This window comes from Choloepus didactylus, chromosome 19 (genome assembly GCF_015220235.1).
Source record: "Choloepus didactylus isolate mChoDid1 chromosome 19, mChoDid1.pri, whole genome shotgun sequence".
NCBI classification, from domain to species: Eukaryota; Metazoa; Chordata; class Mammalia; order Pilosa; family Megalonychidae; genus Choloepus; species Choloepus didactylus.
The window spans coordinates 8,986,333-9,008,983 of record NC_051325.1 but is presented as its reverse complement, the minus strand read 5'-3'; the positions used below and the strand labels follow the sequence as shown (position 1 = coordinate 9,008,983).

At 47.6% G+C, this 22,651-nt stretch overlaps 1 protein-coding gene across 2 annotated transcripts in view; it reads left to right on the top strand.

Moving 5' to 3' along the window:
- The first annotated feature begins 357 nt into the window (after positions 1 to 357).
- Positions 358 to 22,651, top strand: part of SYNDIG1 (synapse differentiation inducing 1) — a 177,645-nt gene continuing 155,351 nt past the window's right edge. The window contains exon 1 of one of the 2 annotated variants that reach the window (XM_037811622.1): positions 358 to 482. The gene's annotated coding sequence lies outside the window, so the exon portion shown is untranslated. Of the gene's footprint in view, positions 483 to 553; positions 638 to 22,651 lie in introns of those variants that run through there. The other variant, XM_037811623.1, reaches the window with a different exon arrangement.

Below are 22,651 nucleotides of genomic sequence, written 5' to 3'. Positions count from 1 at the left end.
CCCGCCGGCCTGGGGCAAAGTTGGCGGCTGCCATCGCGCGGTGCCGCTCCCTTCTCCTCCTCCTCCTCCTCGCTGCCATCCTCCCCAGGAGTCCACGGCCACCGCCTCCGGCAGGCGCACTGCCAGGCGAGGCGAGCAGAGCTGCACGCCCCGGGCCGCCCCTGGTCCAACCTGCAGGTCGCGCGCCGCGGTAGTGTCCCCTCACCCCTTCCTATTCCGGGGACCGGGAGGGCCGGACTTAGCCAGGGCAACCGCCGCTGCCCGGCGCCTAGCGCTCCGGTACGCGCGGGGCAGCGTGGGGCGCCGGCGGAGAGCACCGGGAGGGGAGCCGCAGCTGGGGGTGGGAGGGCGAGGGCAGCAGAATGGGAGCGGAGGAGAAACCCAAGAGCCAGGGAGCAGAGGCAGGCGGCGCATCACCCCGCGCCCCGCACGCTGGTTTCGGAAACGCGCGGGCGGCCCAGCCGGGTCACCTTGTCCGGGAGGTAAGTCCCGGGCGCCTGGGCGGTGCGGGCGGGCTCAGGGGCCGGGCGGGGCCGGGGGCGGGGCCCGGGAGCGAGCGACGGAGGCGGGCGGGCTGGCAGGCGTCCTGGCTCCGCCTCGGAGCTCGCAGACCCTGGCAGCAGCGCCGACGCCCGCGGTGAGTCCGGGTGGTCGCGGCGGGGAACTGGGGGGAAGGGGGCGTGGGGGCGCGAAGGGAGAAGGGGAAGCGGAGAGAGCCGGGAAGATGCGGGTTCGGGTGCTCTCGATCCGGGCTGCGGCGTGGCCCTCCGCCACCCCGCGCGACCCGGCGATGCCGAGGGGCTGCTGTGCGAAGTCGGTGGGAGCGCAGCGGAACCCGGCTGCCCTGGACCTGGGGAGCGCGGTTGGGATCGACTCTGCGGGTTCGGGCGACCCTCTCCCCTCCTCCCCAAAGCGACCCGACTGGAGACCGGTCGGGGTCGGTGAGCCGAACAGCTGCGGCGCTGAGGACCCAGGTCCACTCGGCGCGGAGAAGGGAAGCCGGCTTCACTTCGCCGTGCGGAGGGGAATAGGAAGCGAGTGGGCAAGCGCGCCAGAGATGGGGAGTCCCAAACAGTGGCGGGGACCGAGGCGGGGGCCCCCGGAGCTCCTCGCCTCCGAGAGGGCAGGACGTGCCTCCGCGAGCTGTCTGAACCCCGGGCCCTCGGCGCCAGCCGCCGAGACAGCCCGCAGCCCGGGGAGCCGCCGGCCCCTGAGCCGGGAGGGGAGCGATAGGGTGCGCTTTTTGGTTTCAAGTTATGGTCCTGCTTTCTCTGGGTGCGATTTCTTCCTCTTCGGGTGCACTCTCCGAGCAGCGGAGAGAGAGGAATCAGACAACCGCGGACTTGGGCACTTTTCTCGGGGAAGGGGGTTTTGGTCGCTGTACGCTTTCTGCGAGACCCGGGAAGAGTGGGTTTTGCAGGAGAGATTTGAGGAGGCTGCCAGAGGGGTTGCTTGGCTTTTCTGAAGGACGAGAGGAAAGGGTCGTCTGGCTACCTTCATTTCCTTGGGGTCTCCTTGCACTCAGGGGCTTGGGCGCAGACTTCAGGTGCGCGTAGCTCTCCTGCGGCGTCAGAGGCGCTGGCGCCGCGCTCCTGGCCCTGACCGCTGTCTGCGCTTCCACTGACCACGTCCTGGGGTTCAGTGCAGCAGACGCTGGGCGAGGGCTTGGCTGATTTAGGAGTGGGGCATAAACCAGTGTTAGCTTCTTTTAAGGATTAGAATCCGGTGGTGAGTGTGGGATGTGGGTATGTGTGTCTGTGTATCTGCCCGTCTCCCTCCTACTGGCCAGCGCGTTTGGTCAGAGCCAAAGGGAGAGGCGTGCTGCGGGGATCCGCAGCCCTGTGGGCTGAGGGGCCTCCAGGCAAACCCGGAACGAGCCAACTTTTCCTTGCTAAGGTGCGATTGCCGGTGCCGCCAGCGGCAGTGCCGGGATGTGGTGCTCAAAGTGGGGTCTTCCCAGCAGCCAGAGTGAGAAGGAGCCGCCGAGGTGGCCCGGCGACAGTCTGGTGTCATGTGTGGTGGCGATTATGCAGACTTGCTGTTGTGGATTTGCCGGGTACGTGAGGAAGCGTCCCTTCAGTGAGTCTTCAGCCCTCACTCCCTCTCTTTGTCCAGCAGCCCCTTTGCAAGGAGCAAATGTCGGCTCATAACTGATGTGGTAACGTTAAGTAAAGGGAAATGGTGAAATGCACTTTTAAACTTTTCTTATAGAAAATTTCAATGGTGCACAGAAACGAGAATAGTACAAGGAACCCTGTGCGCCCCTCACTCAGTAACCAGTCGCTAAAGTTGCCCTTTCTTTCTATTCACCCCACCTCCTCACAGCTGTGGGGGCCGAGTTTGATGAAGGATTTAAGAATCCACTCCAAGCACCGTTTCACTCCTAAACGCATCCCTGTGCATCTCCAGCGGATGACGTTTCATTTTCTTTCTGCTTAACCATTGTCGGAAATGACTGTTTAATGATTCCTCTAGAACACAGGAGGAAAGAGAAATCCAGGTCCTGAGAAAAGAGCCATTTTAAATAACTGTTTGACTTAGGCCAGTAGATGTACAATGGATAAAGAAGGTTCCAGGTGAAACACCGTAGGCAGAAGAACTTTTGGGGGGTACGGACTTGAAAGCTCAATTCATCAATCGTAAGTGGTTAATTTCTTCCACATCTAGCACTGACATAAGTTTAAAATGCTATAATGGATTTGACTCATCTTTCCCATTAACTTCAACTCATATTTGCCAGGGAGTTATAGCTATTACAAGAGAATAGAAAGATATTTTCTTATGTAAGTTTTCCATCTGAGTTGCTAGTTGGTGCCGTTCTGAGGTTCTCAAAGTGCACTGCATACTTCACATATTTGTTAGAAAATGTTTGGTCATCATGCCAGCCACATACCCTTCACAGAGAAATTGCAGTGTGATTTGTATTGGCTGGAAAGGAATCACATTGGACGGTCTCCAAAGTTAGTGGGTGGGTGACTCCCCCTTTCCTTGCAGGCACCCTCCCACAGTGCACACCTCTGCACCTTCACTTACATAAAAGCTGTTCCTAAAAATGGTTGGTGAATCCCTTTATAAGGCACCCTATTTAAAGCCATCCTCAGTTAACCTTTTGTAATGTGATTAATGGTCCTGTAGGTGAACAGTTTTCTAAGCCCCCCTCCCAAATAAAACCTTGTCTTTTCATGACATCATCATGACTCATGCCCTCACTTCCGTCTTGCAGTCTCCCCTGGACATTGGACAACACAAACTGAATGCAATGCTTTGCTCAGTAGTTTGAACAGACTTCACATTGTCAGTAAAAATCTGAATGAGTGGGTGAAAGTGGCAAGGGTTGAAGTATGGGGAATTGTTTGTTGGCATCTGGAAAGCAGTGGGATAATTGAGTAGCAAAAGAAACTTGTCTTCCCATGGAAAGCCACGTCAGGCCATTCTGTGCAAATGAGCTGATAGGAGATGATATTGGAACCAGAGCCTTTGACACAGTGTTCTGGTTTGCTAGAGCTGCCATTATGCAAAATGCCAGAAATGGATTGGCTTTTATAAAGAGGATTTATTAGGTTACAAATTTACAGGTCTAAGACCATAAAAATTTCCAAATGAAAGCATCAACAAGAGGATACCTTCACTGAAGAAAGGCCACTGGCATCAGGAACACCTCTGTCAGCTGGGAAGGCACGTGGCTGGAGTCTGCTAGTCCTTTGCTCCTGGATTCTGGTTTCAAATGGCTTTCTCCAAAATGTCTCTGGGCTTCTGTCTCTCTTAGCTTCACTCTCCCAGCTTCTGTGCATCCTTGCTTGTCCTCCCAGGGCATTTCTCTCTAAGCGAATGGGGGAGGTCCTCTCTTAGCTTCTCTGGGGCAAACTCTGGGCTTCATCCCGTAGCTTACCATCTCCAGACATCTTTCTGTCTGCATCTCCAAGTGTCTGGGTCTGTGTTTGCCCCTGAGCTCTCTTAAGGACTCCAGTAAACTGATCAAGATCCATCTTGAATGGGCGGGGTCACACCTCCATGGAAACAATCTAATCAAAAGGTCTCATCCTCAACTGGATGGGTCAAATCTCCATGGAAACAACCTAATCAAATGTCTAATCCCACCTACAACAGGTCTGCCCCCACAAGATTGCATTAAAGAGCGTAGTCTTTCCTAGGGTACTGACAGTTTCAAACCGGCCCTTTCAGCATCACTGCACTGGAGACGTTAGGCCAAAATGTCCAAAAAAGAAAAATATTCAAAATATCAAAATAGGCTGACCAAGTCCTTACCTGTGTCACTGGAGCTGGAACAATGGAGGCAGCACTGGTTTGTTTTAAACAAATGTGATTTTTTTAACATTCTTCATGCAGAATACTTACACGTTTCAAATTATTCCAGAGAGTTCATAAACAGGAGTTGTAAAGAGAAGCTCTCTCAGGCACTGGGCTACAATTTAGTGCCCTTGTAATTGCTTTATTTACGTACTGCATTTCAGCTGGTAGCAGAAGACAGAAGAATGGGGGAGCACACTTGCGGACTGTCTGATGTCTGGTGGCTGCCTAGGAGCCAGCTGCCCTCTCCCTGCTGCAGTTTCTGGAGTGGATGTGGGAGTCGTAGGTGTCACACTCAGGGCTCTGCCTCCTATTTGCTAAATGATCTTAGACTCTCAGACAGATCACTTCACTTTTCTGAGACTCCATTTCTTCTCATCCACATTCTTTCCGGGATTTCAGAAACAAAACATTTATGGTTATCATGCATTTTTAAATGGAGAAAACTCTGGATTGAGGATACTTTCCTAACTTCCTGTCTCTGAGCAAGGAAAGTACTTGCACCTGCATCCCATAACATCTTGGCAAGAATCAGAATCTTGACAGTGTATGCATGCATTCACACAGATGCAGACACTCATGCACACGGATGTGGCTGAGTTGTATACTCATGCCAGGTAAAATGTAGAGGAAATGGAAAGGAAGGCATATGGGCAAATACCTTCTGAAATATGTCTTTAATACAATCAAATTAAGATTCAAATCACATTGCAAAAGTTATACAATGCATGTTCTCCAAGATAAAACATTTTTAAAAGATTACCCACAAAACCAGAAACCACGATGATTTGAGTTACAAACTTTGTTTAGATCATAATGTCAAAAACACTTTCTGCTGCAAACCGTCTATGATAAATAACTTGTTAAATTACCAAAAATATATTAGGTTAAAATTAATAGTATATTAAAGAATGGCAATGACAAATAAGCATTGCAACCCCAAATAACTGTCAGAACCAAGAGTAGCATAACCAGGAAACAATGAATACATACAGAAAATATTAAAAATAAAATCTGCTTTTGAAAGCACATTGCATATCAACCCAGGAGACAATTTTGAAAATCTACTTGCATCAAAATAATTTATCTAGGAGTTAAATGAACATTTTTTCCAGAGGGAAGGGATTTGGCTCTTGAGGGTTCAGATCAGTGTTGTATTAGTCTGGGTTCTCCAGAGAAACAGAACCCATAGTATATACATATATTAAATCTTGGAGAACAGGGTTGGGAAACCCAGTAGCAAAGCTGAGGAATGGGCTCTGGCTTTAGCATTAGAGAAACCCCCAGGGTACTCAATTCATCCTGCCAAATTATTTGCAGTGTCTAAAAATGCCTTTAAATAAAGCATGTATGTTTCTATAGCCAACCTTACAACCTTATATATATATATGGCAGAGACTTATTATATGTGATCATAGAGGCTGGCAAGTCTGAACTCCATGGGGCAGGCTGCAAGCTAGAAATTGCAATAAAGGTGATGCTAACATACTTAGTCCGAATTCCAGTGGAAGCTGGCTGGCTGGAAATTCCAGCAAAAACCAGTGCTGAAATTGTGGTATAAATTCTTCTTTGGACCTCTGGCACCCTCTGTTCTGGCTTTACAACCTCCAACTAATTGGATAAGATGACTTTCCACATTGCTCAGTACAGTCTCCTTTGTTAATTGTAGACGCAATTAGCTGATTATAGGTGCACCTTCCATCTATGAAATAATCTCTCAGTAACAAGGAGGGCAGTGCTTGACCAAACTATTGGGCACCATAACCTGGTTGAATTGACAGATGAAATTAAGCATCACAAATGTTTAGTGTGAGAATATTTTCTTTTGAGTTTTTTGTTACTAATTTTTCCTTGTCATTTTGAAATCCTAGGTCTTGATACTGTTACAGTGGTATGGTTTAAGGGATGTTATGGCAAGGGAAGAGAGAATTGTAGATATTTACTGAGTATAAAGTGGGTCTTTTTTAAAGAGGCTCACTTAGTTTAAATCTATATTTTGAAAAATTATTAAGTGTCAAACAAGTCCAGTTGTAATATGTCATTTGACCTCACTTTGTGTAACATCATTCAAACGTGCTTCAGTTGGTTCCTTCCTTACTCTTTTTCTCTGTTGAGAACTTCAGTGTCCAAAACAAAACCGAAAAGCAAGCATTTCAGACAATCAGAACCAGAAGAGTTGTATTCCATTGCCTTAACTTTAAACTAAACATATTTCTGAAAGCGATAAGCAAGTGCTCTTGCTTCACATACATTTGGAACCTCTTTCCCCCAAGAAAGCAAAAGCAAATAAACAAAAATGTTACGTGAACTTGCTTTTCTGCCATGTGTATAATATATACTTTTTGGCTTATTCTTATGATCTCGGTCCTCACACTAAGGACATTGATTTAATCTCACGAGATTAAATCATGGAGAACAGGGTTCGAAAACCCAGTAGCAAAGCTGAGGAATGGGCTCCGGCTTTAGCATTAGAGGAACCCCCAGGGTACCCAATTCATCCTGCCAAATTATTTGCAGTGTCTAAAAATGCCTTTAAATAAAGCATGTATATTTCTATAGCCAACCTTACTATCTTTTCTTTTATAAGAGGTGTTATCCTTGCCAGTTGAGTTCATTGTGAGATAATGGTACCTGCCCATGGGGTGACTGGGAGAGTTGAGATGTAAACAGCATGAAATAGGTCAACAATATGCCCTGTGTCTGAGATACCATTTAAGCACAGGGTCTGGCCTGGGCTAGTCTTTAGACATTCATAGATTTACTTTGAAACTAGCCATGTGCTTCAGATCTCCCACAGAACCCCTCTAACCTGAAGGCATGACGGTCCTGGTGAAGACTCTAGACTAGATAAGGCGATTCCACCACCCCCAACCCAGCCTTGAAATGTTTTCAAGTGTCTCTTTTTGACCCCATCTTCACTTTTCTCTTCAAATCCTTTCCTTCCCGTAGTCCCCTTTCAGACAACAAAGAACTATAAGTTGACTAATTAATACGCATATTACTACTGGTGGCTTGGAGTGATGTACCCTAGAAAAGCATGGTCTTAATCTCAATCCATTCCTGTGGAAATGAATCCATTGTAAATAGGACCTTTCAGTGAGGTAACTTCCGTTAAGATGTGGCCCAACCCAATCTGGATGGGTCTTAATCCTATTACTGGAGGCTTTAAAGGGGAGCTGCAGAGAGAGAAGCCATGGGGACCAGCCAGAAGCTAGAAGTCAGCAGAACCCAGAAGAGAAAGGAGAAGATGCTGCCATTGGTATTGCCAAGTGATGGAAAAGTCAAGGACCAAAGACCACTGGCCATCCAGAAGATACCAACCCCAGGAGGAAGCAAGCCTTCTAGCTTCTGAAACTGTGAGCCAGTAAATTCTTGTGGTTAAGCCAACCCATTGTATGGTATTTGCTTCAGCAGCCAGGAAACTAAAACACTCTTCTACAGTTTTTCTTTTGTATACTAAACCCATAGACACAATACATTTATATCAGCCCTTTAACAGACTCTAACATACCCTGAATTGCCTTGCAAAGATGGATTTTTGTTAACTAATTTTAAGCAAAGAGAAATGAGCCGTTTTGTTATTTCTAAGCTTTTTTCCCTGCCTTTCCTTCTCATCCTGAGTTTTTTAAAGCTGTGGGTAGTACACATGGGGTGTACTTACTCTGGTCAGAATTAAATCTTCTGGGATCTTCTTGGAATCTGTTCCTAACTGCCTCTGGAGTCAGTAAGGGCCATGCAGCCTGCAGCCCAGCTACCCTACCTAGTCACTCAGAACAAGAAAGCAGGGCCATTTATCCAACTGTGTCTCAATCATTCCAAGCATCCTTTGTGGCTCCGCTTGCTGGAGTACACTTGCATAATCTTCATTTCATGATGGCAAATCCAAATGTTCTGGGTGTAGGTGTATTAACTGTGAACAGGAGCCTAGGGTATATTTAGGGACATCACAGTCTATTCTAGAAACATAGAGAAAAAATGTATTTGCCGGCCCACAGCATGGAGAACAATGCAGTTTCTTTTCCTGTCACTAGACCTCGAGTTGCCGAGTTGCCAAGTACCTTTCCAGGAAAAACATGTACTTAAGCCTCTTGGGTCACAGAATTTATTTCTACCTCCGTGTCTGGTATCTGCTCTGTTTGTCGTGCATGACAAACCACAAGAAACTGGCAGCACACAGCCAGGCTCAGTGGACGGCTTTGGTGCAGTGTGTGACTTGGGTGAGGTACTCTTTCTGTTTGTGTCTAACCAGCCCCAAGCTCAGATGCTCTTTTCTTTTGCGAGGGCCATTCTCAAATGTTCAAGCAGTTCCTGGCACCAGGATTGCATTTTGGAATGATGGAGCTTTGGGATGCACAGCCACACCACCATCCTCCATTACTTCTTTGCTTTTTGCCTCCCCTAAACCTGAAGCTCTTCTGCAGACAAAGATTGTATCCTGTCAACCAGCCATGTGCATTCCATCCACGTGGTTGCATCTCCACCCCGAGTCCACACGGCCCATCTCTAGCTGGATGTGCTGCCCCCACCCTAGACTTCCAGAAGGCGCCGAGGACTGTAGCAATCAAATTCATGGACCATGCAAGGAAAGGACTTCCCACTGACCCCTTGATGAGGGATCGGGTAGCCAAACTGGAATCCACCCAGGACTTCTTGCCTCCCCTTCATTTGGCCCACAGGTGTGTTTCCCTGCCCCTTTGTACCTGCAGAGGCTTCTGGTGACCTTGGGATACTCAGTTGCCTAGTCCAAATTTTGAATAGTAAATTCAAACCCAATTTAAGGCTTCTGACTCCCACAGCTAGAGAGACTTTGCCTGGGTGGGAGAGATATGGGTCTCCTCTTCCATCAGTTCTTCTATTCTGCCCCCTCCAGCATTAGGTCAGGGGATGAGGGGAAGGAAAGGGACAACCAGCCTTTCCTTTCCTGGGGCAGTGGTCTCCTTTCTCTGCCAGTGTCCTCAGGGTGTGTGGAGGTATCACACAGGTACAGATTCTTCCAGGGCCCCCCAGGGCGTCCCACCCACCATTCTGGGTTATGGGAGGTCTGACTCCAGCCTGGGAACCCCACCCTCTTGCTTCTCTGCTTCCTTTGCCATCCAACAGGGCTGCATGTGCTTCTGGCCATCTCCCCACGTTTAGGATTGAGTCTCTGGGGCTTGCCTGCAGCCCCTGAGGAGGAAACTGAGCAACCTCTGTGGGAACTTGTCCTCCAACCCATTGGGAAGACTCTCGGTAATTTGGGGAAGGGATCGCGAGGCCTGCACAGGGACGCCAGGAGCAGCCACGTGGAGGAGGGAAAGAGTGAGGGGGAGGGAGAAGTTGGGATGGCCTCAAGTGTCAAGATCAGGCATGTGGCAGATGGTGCAGTGGGGAGAAGCTGTGAGTCCTACGTGGATACCCACCCACTCCCCACTTCGCAGCCTGGGTCTGTCTGTGCATTGTGCCAGGTGCCAGGATAGAAATGCAAGAGGGTGCTGCAGAAAGGGCTCGGGGGCATGAGCACTTCAGTGGAGAGGGTTGGGTGTGGCAGGGGAGTGCAGGAGGGGGTGCAGGAGGGGTTCCTAGAGAGGAGAACCAACCTCACTCCCTCCTGCTTCCTTACCTCTTTAGTATCCCAGGTGCCAGGGGTCTCTTGCAGACTTGGTCTTCTTCTCGGACCTCAAGGGTTTGGCCAGACACAGACGTCACTCCACGAGTGATGGACCTCCACTTCCCACCCTTTCTTACAAAGAACTGTAATATGCACTAGCACCTGGCACCTCACTGATTGAAAGGGGCTGCCCCACCCTTCTGGTTTCTGTATCAAATTGAAGGGAGTTAATGAATTTGAAGAAGTCAGCAGAGCTCAAATCTGAAGGACAAGATGAAAGCTTTAATCACTTGTCTGTATATTGTCACAAGGGTTACTCAGGAAAACGAGCAGAAGCTTTGACTGTGTCTCATTGCATTATTTTCCCAGGCTAGAAAAGCAGCTCCAAAGAAGGACAGGGAGCAGAAAGAAACGGCTGGGGTGCAGATTAGAGTGTGTACATGCTTCCATTTGAGTCTCCCAACAAGTCTTGCTTTGCCAGAGGAAGAGCCCCACGTGAACCCAGCTCTTTATAGTTTGTCTTTCTGTTTTTGCCTTTAAAGTTCATGTTTTCTCTGTTCCCCATGCTCAGCTTTCTTTGTGTCCTCTACAGTAGTTGAACAAACAAATGGATGCAGACCATTCATTTTGCAGTAAATCCCAAGTAGGACAGTGTGTAATTAGGTCACCTCTCTGCCTGTGCATTTAGGGTGACTTTCTAGCTGGAGAGTTGCCACAGCACAGAGCATGTGCAGGGAGACACCTGGCACCGTGTAGACAACGGCAGGAAGTGGCCCCTGGAGGGACCAGGAGAGCAAATTCTCCTGCAGAACCCACAGGCAGTCAGAGCCACATTCGTTTTCTTTAAATTCACAAGCCCCAGACATTTACAGAGAACATAAAAATAAAACGAATAGAGACAGCAAGCCCTTGTCGACACTGCACTCATATCCTGCTCTCTGCATAATGCTTTTCCCAGAAAATAGAAATGTTCCTAAAGGATGCCCAGAAATGCAGGTCTTCCTGGAATATGTATCCAAAACTTATATACTATGTAAGTTCAGAAATATATATTCTATATACAATATCTCTCTTTCTATATACATATTTATATATAAGATAAACATAAATTTTATATATAAAATAAATATAAATCTCTATATATTTTATATGTATTTTATATATTCTCTAAGTTCAGAAATACATAAACTCTATATATTTTGGAAATATGTTCTTTTATTAGAGAAGTTGTAGGATTACAGAAAGATCATGTAAAAAATACAGTTCCCATGTACCACCCACCCCATTATTAACATTTTGCAGTAGTGTGGCACACTTGTTACAATTGAACAACTATTACTATAATTGTACTATTTTAACTATAGTGCATAATGCACTTAGGGTTCACTGTGTTGTGTACCCCTATTGTTTGAAAATTTTTATTCTAGTAACATATATATAACCTAAAATTTCAGTCATATTCACATATATAATTCAGTGCTGTTAAGTAAGCTCACAGTATTGTGATACCATTGCCACCATATATTGATTGCACAGACTCTGCCCACTGTTTACGTTCTACTTGAGATTCAGTTGGTGCTTGCTTGGAGAGTGAACCGAGGATGAAGTCGGTTGCTTCTTGGGGGCCCAAGTCAGGGAGTCTCTGTCTCCACTGGAGCCTTGCCTGGCCCTGGAAAGTGTCGTGGAGGTGCCTTCCCTCCAGCCCCTCACCCTCATCCCTGCCACCTTTGATTTCTCTGGTCAGGCCTTCTGTGTGAGCCTGTGGGAAACCCACAGGTGATCATTGGCCTGCTGCTTTCCACACCCCTCATACACTTGCAAACTCAGCCACTCTAGATCCTCGCCCTGGCTGTGATTTGTATGCTGCCAGCTCCCAGATTTACTTTTCTGTCCCTGCACCGTGCTGAGGCTCTGTCTTGTCCATCCACCGGCTTCCTGGCTGCCCCCTTGGGTATGCCTAGGCAGATCAACATCAGTTGAACTCACTGCCCACCTTCTCCTCTCAGACCCCTTTCTCTGATAATGACACACATCTATCCCAATATCCACACCAGGACACAGCTCAACTCCTGGGCTCTTCGCTCATCCTCATCCCCAGATTCTTTTCGTTCCTTTCAAACTTTGCAGAATTATGCAAAAGCTCGTGAAAGAATTATCAGTCTACAATGCTGAAATTATTTGAAAATGAAGAGGAATGATGGATGACTTGCCCTACAAGCTAATAAAAGACATGTATTAAAGTGACAGTAATTGGAACTGTAAGGTTCTAAGTCCTGGCAAATGATTGGCAGGCTGTTTTGGTCATCTTCTGTTGCGTAACACACTGCCCCTTCCTGCAAACTTAGTGCTCCTGGTTTATGGGCCAGGAATTCCAAGCACAGCAGGGATGGCCCATCTGGGGCCTAAGCTGTGAAGATTCAAAGGGCAGGAGGGACTAGACAGCTGGGACTGGACTCTTCCAGAAGCTTCTTCACTTTGTGCTGGCCCCTGGGTTGGGCTCCCCTGAAACTGTCACGAGGCCTCTCCTGGGGCTTCCTTACAGCCCGGTGGCCTCATGGTCACCAGATTTCCCCATCAAGTGTGAATAGACAGAGGTCCAAGTTTTCTATAATCTGCCATCAGGAGTCATTTGGTATCCGCTCCACCACGTTCTATCGGCTGTAAGCGAGTCCCTACGTAAGCCCAGATCCGAGGAGAGGAGAATCGGACCCCATCTCAAAGGGAGGCCTGTCAAACCATTGCAATTGCATTTAATTTACCCTGTGGACAAGTGGGAAAGCCAGAGAGACTCCACCCTCAAGAGCTTAATGTGAAGTAAAGGCAGCCTCTTAACTAGCAGGGGATAGGCATGCCATTCAACAAATAGTGGGCAGGAAGTTGGCTGCTTGGGTGTAAACTCAAATGACATCTCTACATATCATAAAAACTTCTGAATGAATATAGATACATTTAGGAAGAGATGCTAATAAACAAGGAGCCTGCAGTTGAATATCTTAGTATTTTCAAATGAGAAAAGTGTCGATAAAGACTGACTAAGTATATTACACACTCTGCATAGCAGACACCATAAACAAAATTAAAAAGCATGTAAGAAGCTGGAGATAAACATTTGCAATATAACAAGTGGTTCATAATACTTACACAGCAGATGATAAGAAAATAGAAACTGGCTGATGGAAATTGAGTTCATGATGGGGAGAAAAAGTGGAGAAGAAGAAATGGAAATGACTAATATGTATATAGAAAAATGTTTGTCTTCACCTGTAATTGTGAAAATGGAAACTGAAGTTAGGGAAGACTCTTCTTCCTCCCAATCCAACTGTAAAGATTCAGAAGCCCTTGCTGCTCTGGTGTGCCAGGGCCACGGGGCAGACATCTGGTCTGCTGCTCGCTGGGGTTGGGGTCTTGAGAAGTCCTTGTCTCCAGAGTTATTTTTAGATGTTGGTTGAGATCTTTCCTTTACATCCTTGGCCCCATAAGTGAACTGCGGAGAAGGTTATTCTAAGCTGCATGCCACAAGTATGCACATCTAGACTTGAAGGAAGGAAATACTGGACACAACTTAAATTCCTGCCAAGAGGGGATGGTTAAATATCATGTAAACAGAGTGATATTCTTAAAGTAATAAGATAGACTCCTGTGTACTTACATGGATACATGTGTGTGATAAACTAATGAGGATAGAAAGTAGAGAAAAATTTGTTAAAACTTCTGTGAAGGTGTTTTTCTGTGTGGGGGTGTAATATATATATCTTCATTTAGAAGTTTCTTGAAGACTATACCCTAATCAGTTAATGGTACGTAGCTAGGTGGAAAAGAGTACAAATTGGAATGTGTTTTTACTTTATACACATTGGTGTGGTTTGAATTTACAAAAATAAACATGGATTGTGTTTGTACATTTTAAAAAGAAGAAATGATTTAAACCAAAACCTACCCTGAGAAAATGATCAGAATTCTGGATAAAGATTTTTACACCTACATGTTCACCCCAGAGCTTTGGGAAGTGGGAAAACTGGAGCCTACTAGACGTTGGAGAGCGGGTGTCTGTGCAAAGCCTGGGACATTGTGAAAAGGTGGGCTTCAAGACTGTGAGAAACAAGCACTATTCCTAAAAAGGAATAAACGCTCACCCGATTGTGGAGAAGAAAAGAATTTATTCACTGCCTTGCAAGAACGGGCTCCCAACCAAAATGTGGGGGTTGGCGCCCAGAACAATAGATTCAGCAGTATTTATTCCCTAAACCTAACCGCAAGTCCCTCCCCTGTTTCTCCATTGTCTGGATACTCCAGAGGTTACATTCTATTCGACAAGCCTAACTAGTCCACGCAAATTTGAAACATGCAGCCAGCCCAAACTGGAAACATTTGAAATACCTTTCCAGTGCAAATTTGCAACATTAGGAAGGGTTGGAACAAATCCCCACCCCTGACTGTAATGGTTATGCCCAGGCCTCTTTAGAGCCAGTGGGGGCTAGTTTGGTAACAAGTTATGAGGCTATTTTGAGAACCTCTATTCCAAGGCTCCACCCTGCAAGGATAGTAGATAGTGGGTGGATAAGCAGGGGGACTGACTGTGGATAGTGGGCGGATAAGCAGGGGGACTGACCGTGGCTTACAGTTTGTCTTTTTAACCTTCTACCAATTCCTTAACTGCCCCACCCTCCCAGGCACATCTGTCCTGTGTGAAAGCTAAACCATCTCATTCTCACAAGACTGCATCTACTTCTATGTAAAGAAAGAACAAGTGTGCACTTGTGGAAAATGATTTGGAGATGCACCAACATAGCAATGCATTGCTCCAGGTGTGGGATTATATATGGATTATATTTCCTCCTATGTACTTATGTACTTAATTACTTCTGTTGTGATCAGGAGGCAAAAAAAAAACTGAAAAACTGGGAAAGAAATAATCTCGTCCTCTCATGCACACTAGACTGGGAACTCCTTCCCTAATTGTGTTTTGCACCCCCAGGCCGATGCCCAGAGCCCACCCAGCCAGCAGCCCGGGCTCAGTGAGTACTCACACTCTCTTGGGCTACCCTTTGGCCCCCTCCAGCCTCTTGAACGCCCCTTGCCATTCCCGCTGCCATCCCCACTTGAGCGAGCCCCTCCCTCTCGCCCTGCCCCTTGGCTCCAAGCCCCACAGCAGTAAGTACACGTGAGGAAGCATCACCTTCCACCTATATGAGCATCTGCCATTGGCGCCATCTCAGAGTAGACGTGAGGGTTACAGAGATGAAAATGCGCGGAACCTCTCCAAGGACTCGGCTGAGACCTGAAATATGGTAGGGATTGACTGGAGGCGAAGTGGAAAGGAGGGGGCTTCCCGGGAGAGGCTGTAGAATCGGGGTCAGAGGTTGGTGTACCTTTGGAACCCCATCTGCCCACGCTGACCAGGAGAGAAATTGCCGATAGTGTCAGACTAATTCACCCACAGTGGCGCTTATCTGTTGGTGCATAACAGCTTGCCACCAAGAGGAGCATGACGTTCTCAGAGCTCCTGTGGGCTGGGGATTTGGGAAGGGTCTGCTGGGTGCCTCCAGCTTCTGTGTCTCAGGTGGTTGCAGTCCGAGGGTGTCTGGGGCTGGAAGAGTGGGGGGCAGCAGCTGGGGGCTGGCTGGGCATCTCCTTGTGCCCTCTCTCTCCACCGGGCTCCTTGGGCTCCCGGACAGCATGGCGGCCTCAGGGAACTGGGCTTCTTGCACGGCTGCTCAGGTCTCCAGTGTGAGTATCCAGAAACAAGCAGATTTGCAGGGACTCCCCTGACATGGCCACGTAACACCACCTCTACCACATGCTTTTGATTTCTTTTGAGTCACAACCACATAAATTCAAGGGCAGGGGATACAGTTCTCACTTCTCAATGAGAGGAATGTTAAGACTGCATTATAGGAACATATATGAGCTGGGGAATATTATGTGTCCACCTCTGGAAAATACGATCTGCCACAAATACTGAAAAATAAAATACTCAGATTTCTTGCCCTATATGTTGTTGGTCTTTAGATAACAAATGAATGAAAAATGGACCCTTTTCTCATAAAGAAATAAGCTAGATATATGTTGAATTATGAACCTTTCCGTAACTCCTTAATTTTCCTGTGTGTATGTAAATTGTTGGTGTGTCAAATTGTTCCTCCAAAGATTATTCTAGAATGTGGATCTGTCAGTCAGAAACTGGGTAAAGAGCAGCATTTCTGCACATTGTGTGGGTGCATTTGTGGTTGCATAAGGGAATTCTAGGTCTTCCTGGGAATTTTGTTCAAGGCTGTCACTCTCCAGTGTTTTCACTGAAACATGGAAGGGGGAGGTGAGAAAAATTTGAAGTTTCGGGACCTTGTACATCTAGTGACATGTGGTAACAAGTGGCTGGCAGAGCTCATTTGGATCTAGTGCTTTTGCTTTTTTCTTCTTGTTTTCTCTTTTTTATTTATGTTGCACAGTCATGTCTCTTTAAAGAAAGATTCCTTCAAGCAAGCGTGTGAGTACAATAGTTTAGAAGCGCTACTGCAACAAACAGCACGGCGGACACAGAGCTCAGTGATCAGGCTTGTTCTTTTAACATGACAAATATCTGGAGAGAGGAGGCCACTGGTGCTGAGTCAGGAGCTCATGCAGGCAGGGCTGGCAACTTTGCAGTCCTCCGGCCTTTCCCTCCAGGTTCTCAGGCGGCTGCTACAGCCCCAGCCATTGCATCTGAAGTGGGGCAAGTGGACAGGGCTCCCCCAGCCCACCAGAAGACATGGGCTCACAGCTCCCTTTGGCCAGAGCTGTGTCTCGGGACCCTGTTCTACGAAAGGCTGGGGTGAGGATGAGGACTTAACTTTCCTCCGTGGTGGAGGTGGGCATGGGGGAAGGGGCTGTGATCCAGTGTTGTGTTACCCCTCAGCCAGTGACTGTCATGAGACTGTATTTGTGACGGCAGATGGAGCATTCAGGGGCTCGATGGTGCCTCCAGCATGGAGGCTGGAGCAAGCACATGGGAGGTATGGCAGGTAGAGGGGCACGAGACAAGCAGTCAGGCTTTGTCCTCAAGCCGGGGTAGATTGCAGTGGTACCCTGGCTTGAATGCTTAAAGGGATCTCCTGGGACTCTCGTTGAAATGCGGGTTCTGTTTTGGTAGATCACAGTGGGCCTGAGATCCTGCATTTCTAACAAGCTCTTACCTGAGGCCTTTGCTACACATCCACACACCTCACTCTGAGTAGCCCAGGTCCACCCAGAGAGGTTCTCAAATTTTGTTGCACATTGGATTCACCCGGGGATGTGTAAACTTGTGTTTGCCCACAAATAATGTAAATAATAAAAACCGAGCTGGGATCAATAACATTAAAGAACCTGCAGAGTCAGTTTGCTACCTGAAATATCTGTGTAGGCAGCACATCTCACACTCCAAGGCACATGCAAAACACCAGGGGATTTGCAAAAATGCTGATTCTGGGGCAGTAGGTCTGGTCTGGGGCCTGAGATTCTGCATTTCTAGCAAGTCTGGGCACAAGGCAGAAAAGGGTAAGATGGTGGTGTTTGGCAGGTGGAGGGCTTTTGGGGTGTGTGGGGGGACACTCAAGAGGGTGACTGTGTCTGTAGTTCCTGGGCTGACCCAAAGGACGGTAGAAGCTGTTTTCAGCTGAAGGTGCTAACCAGGCAGCACTTGCAGGCTTCTGTTTATAAGTTTTATGAACCCTGAGTAAACGTACATAACTGAGATTTTGTAGTCAAGAAACAGAATTTGTTTCAAGTTTGTCTTGCAGAGTAGTATCTTTTTATTTTAATATTCATTTTATTGAGATATATTCACATACCATGCAGTCATACAAGACAAATCGTACATTCGATTGTTCACAGTACCATTACATAGTTGTACATTCATCACCAAAATCAATCCCCAACACCCTCATTACCACACACACAAAAATAACCAGAATAATAATTAAAGTGAAAAAGAGCAACTAAAGTAAAAAAGAACACTGGGCGCCCTTGTCTGTTTGTTTGTTTCCTTTCCCCACATTTCCACTCATCCATCCACAAACTAGACAAAGGGGAGTGTGATCTCCATGGCCCCCCAATCCCACTGTCCCCCCTCATAAGCCACATTTTTATGCAATTGTCTTCAAGATTCATGGGTTCTGGCTTGTAGTTTGATAGTTTCAGACTTCTACCACCAGCTACCCCAATTCTTTAGAACCTAAAAAGGGTTGTCTATATTGTGCATAAGAGTGCCCACCAGAGTGACCTCTTGGTTCCTTTTGGAATCTCTCTGCCAGCAGAGCAGTATCTTAAAAGCAAAATCTTTGTGTCCCTTTTATTTACACACTTAGAGGTGGAAAATAAATGTGAGGTTTGGAGACTGCTGGAAGCATTGCCAGGAGGCTGGTTGGAGCCCAGGTTTGCAAGACAGATGCAGGTTCGAATGCCAGCCCTGCCTGTTTACCAGCTCCGTGGCCCTGCCAGGTTATTGTAACCTCTCTGTGCTAGTTTCTCCACTTCGAAATTGGAGTGATTGGAAAGCATGTGGTATAGCGTTTTGCAAAGGGTGTAGCACACTTTTTGGCATGCGGTGGGGCTACATAAATACATGAATATATGTCTACATATAAAAATACACACATGCATGCACACACATATGTATATACACACTCATGTCCATATGCTAACCTCCCTGCCCCTTCCCTTTCCTTCCATAACACTGGGACCCATATGTGGAGTGGTAGATTATTTGGCAGGAGGGGCTGCAACAATTCCTCTCACCCCTCTGCACACACCCCTTTGCACAGTGACATATCCACGTCTCCCATCAAGAAGTGGAGCCCATTTCTCCTCCCCAGATCTGGGCTGGCCCTGACTGGGTTGACCCAATGAAATGGAAGTGGCCATCTGCCAACTGAGCCAGGCTTCTGAGACCTCGCATGCATCAGTCCTTGCTCTGGTGGATCTAGTCCGCCACCCATGGAGGAGCCCAGGCCAGCTTGCTGGAGATGCACGCCAGCCATCGCTGACTGCCAGATGTGTGAGTGAGGCCATCGTGTGCCATTCGGGCCTGTCAAGTCACAGGTGTCTACAGCTTCATGAGTGGCCCCAGGAGAGGTCAGCAAAAAACCACCCAGCCCGGAATGTGGTTAAAAGGGGAAATTTTAGCTTGTGTATGTGGTACTGGAATAAAAATTAAAAATATATCAACATATAGGAGTGTACAACATGAACAGTGAATGCTGATGTAAACTATGGACTATAGTTAGTACTAATGAAAATGTGCTTTCATCAATTGTAACAAATGCACCACCCTAATGCAAGGTGTTAATATTGGGGGGGGGGGAAACATGGGAACTCTGTATTTTATACATGATTTTTCTGTAAACCCACATCTTCTCAGATAGAATAAATAAATAACTAAATAAAAATGTTAAAAGACCAGCCCAGTCCAAGCTGCTGATTCAGAAATTGTGAGCAAATAAAATACTACTGTTTTAGTCCACTGATTTTGGGGGTGGTTTGTTACACAGCACAAGATAACTAATATATGTGGCTAGGAAAAAATGGACTAGAAATATCTCTGCATACCGGTATATTTTACCCTCAACTCAACACTGTAGCCCACGAGCAGATGTCAGGTGGCAATTCAGTAGGTCATTTATTGCTCTTTCTGAGAGGAAATCTGAGAAATAATTGTGCCAGTGATCCTTGAGCCTCTGTCGGACACAAGGCACCAAGCTAGGTGCTGCGTCTACACTGAACCAGAGGCGGAGAGCCAGAATGACATTTCTCATTCGTGCACACAGACGAGGTGTTAACAGAACCTTGTTGAATATCCTCCCCTTCTCCTCGGTGCTGACGTTTATTTGTAACATTCCGGAGCACTTGGGGCCTGATGGTGTGTAGAGAACAAAGGTAGACCAGCTGGACAAGCTCTAGAGAGGGACAGTGATGACTCATTCCTGCTCCAGCCTGGCTCTCGGCTCCAGATTTCTTCCGGGGACCCAGAGCCGAGTGGAAGAGCGGGATTCTGTTTCTCTGCAGCCTGTCAGCGTGGGCACTAGGAGTTCCCTCGTGAATCATGCTGCTCCCTGCTTGGGAAAAACAAGTCCCCATTGGTTCAGCTTTTGCTGAAAATGCTGGGGTCCTCAGGAGGCCCCAGGGTGTCACTTTGAGGAGCTAAATGTGATCAAGGTGGTAGTGTTTCACAGAGCACAGGTTAAATATGCAAGACTTTCCGCCAGGATGCTTGGCTGGAGCACCCCTCCTGAATCTGCTGATGCCCTGTACACCAGATCTGTTGCAGAGAATTACTGCATTTGCAGAAGAGAGGGTCAGGCATTGCTCTGCCGTTTGAAATTTAGCCTTCACCTTTGGATTGGGACTTCCTGTTTTATGTGAAAACAGAACACATTTCCCCTTGTTAATCACCACCTCCCTGCTGTTTCTCGGCCTCTTTGTAGCTCTTGGCTGCAGAGGCCGAGATTTCTGCTGGTGTCCTGACCTGGAAGGGGACGTCCAGCTTCCTTGAGAAAGAGGGAGGCCACCGCCCCATTCCCAGACCTTGACACACACACACATGCACACACACACACATGCATGGAGACACACTCACACAAGCATATCCCTTCATACACATGATACACACAGGCACAACTTCTCACACTCAAACACACACACATAGACATGCAGATGCAGGCATATCCGTGCACACAGAGACATATCCACTTATACACACACTCCCACACAGGTTCACACACAGACATGCATTCACACACAGAGACACGTACACACATGGGCATATAGATTCACACCCAGAGACACACACCACATGGCACATAGAGTCACATACACACACACACACAGACACGCTCACACAGGAACTTGCATTCACACCCACAGGTGCTCACACCAGCACATGCGTACGTACACACACAGATCACACTACAGATGCACATATACAAGCATATGTGTACATATGGAGACCTACACACTTACAACACACACTCAGACACACATGCACAGGGCACATTCACACACAGACAGACTCACACATGGACCTGCACATGCATGCACACCTGTATACACTCGTGCACACACAGATGCATGAGCACATACATTCATACACACACACACATCCCGTGCACCATAGATGCCACCCCTGTGACCTCCACTGCAGCTCGCCCCAGGGTGAGGCTGCCTGCAGGTGCACGGACAGCTCCATGAGGTCCGTGCTGAGATGCTCTGTCCCCAGGCCACTGGACTCTGCTAAGAGGCGTCATGGACGCTTTACGCTGTCTCCACTTCCACCCGCTTTGGTTTGGGTTCGGTGTGTTCTTACCTTTTACTTTTTTGAGTAGGTTTCAATGCCTGCTTGAAGAGCACACAGATTGCTGCTTGCAGGGCACTTCATGTGAGATTTGTCTTTGCTCCTCCTTGATTTTTATTTATAGAGAGCGGTTTCACCTAAAATAGCAGCTATGCTTTGCCTGTGAGCCTGCAAGAATGGGATTTGCTTGTGGAGTCTGGACATGGAGGGAGGCGGGGAGGAGGGGAAACCAAGTCACAATGAGCTTTGCATGGGGCTGAAGGGGGCCGGGGCTAGTGGTAGTGAAAACGATGTCAGGGCCTAAATGCCATGCCGAAGATTGTGCTCGAGGCTCTGCGGGTGGTCGGTCTGGCTGGGAATCCTCACTTGCCCCTTGTCCTTTGTAAAACTACTTAATCTCTCTGAGCTTTAGTTTCCTGGAGTATAAAGGGGAGGTTGTAGTTGCCCCTTTGTGGTGTTGTCCTGGCAATTATGCAAAATAATAGATATAAAGACACCAAGCAGCGGTATTTGACAGTCTTTTAGTTTCCTTGGCTGCTCAAGCAAATACTATGAAATGGGTCAGGTTAAACCATGGGAATTTATTTGCTCATGGTTTTGAGGATGGTAAAATGTCCAAATCAGGGCATCATCAAGGTGATGCTTTCTCCACAAAGACCGGAGCCGGCTGCCGGTGATCCTTGGTCCTGAGCTCCTCTGACACATGGCAAAGCACATGGCGGCCTCTCCTGGCCTCTCCCTTCTCTTCTGGGTTTCACTGATTTCAACTTGTTACCTCCTGTGGCTTTCTTTGTTTCTGTCTGAATTTCATTCTCTTATAAAATACTCCAGTAATAGGATGAAGACCCATCCTGATGGAAGTGGGCCACACCCTGATTGAAGTAACCATCAAAAAGTTCCTCCTTACAATGGGTTCACATCCACAAAAATGGATTAAGTTTAAGCACATGTTTTTCTGGGTACAGACAGCCTCAAACCACCAGAGGTGCCAAATAAGACTCAACACACCATGAATAGGTGTGCCAGATCCTCCCTCCAGCCAGTGAAGTGGTGCAGAGAACCTGGGGGCTCCAGGGGGACAGTTGGCACACAAAGGACCATAGAGCAGGGAAGGCAGATGCCACGTCAGCAGGCCATGCCCAACATTCTGGAAACTTGTACCAAGTTGAGTGGGGACAGTGGCCAGGAGGAAGGAAACCCCAGGGAAGGGGGCCTGGGCCAACCTCCTAGAGCCCAGCAGAGAGGGGTGAGCCCGTGATTAGGGGTGCCATGGGGTAATGGCCATTGGCTGAACTCAGGCTGTCCAGTGGGGACTGGCAGGTGGGAGGGGATGAGTCCCACGTAGTGGAGCTGTGACTGGGGCTGAGATGATCAAAGCTCAAAAAAATACTCTTCCATTGGGGTAGACACCCCCCTTTCAGGGAATTCTTCAGTGGTGCAAGTGGTGGCTAGTG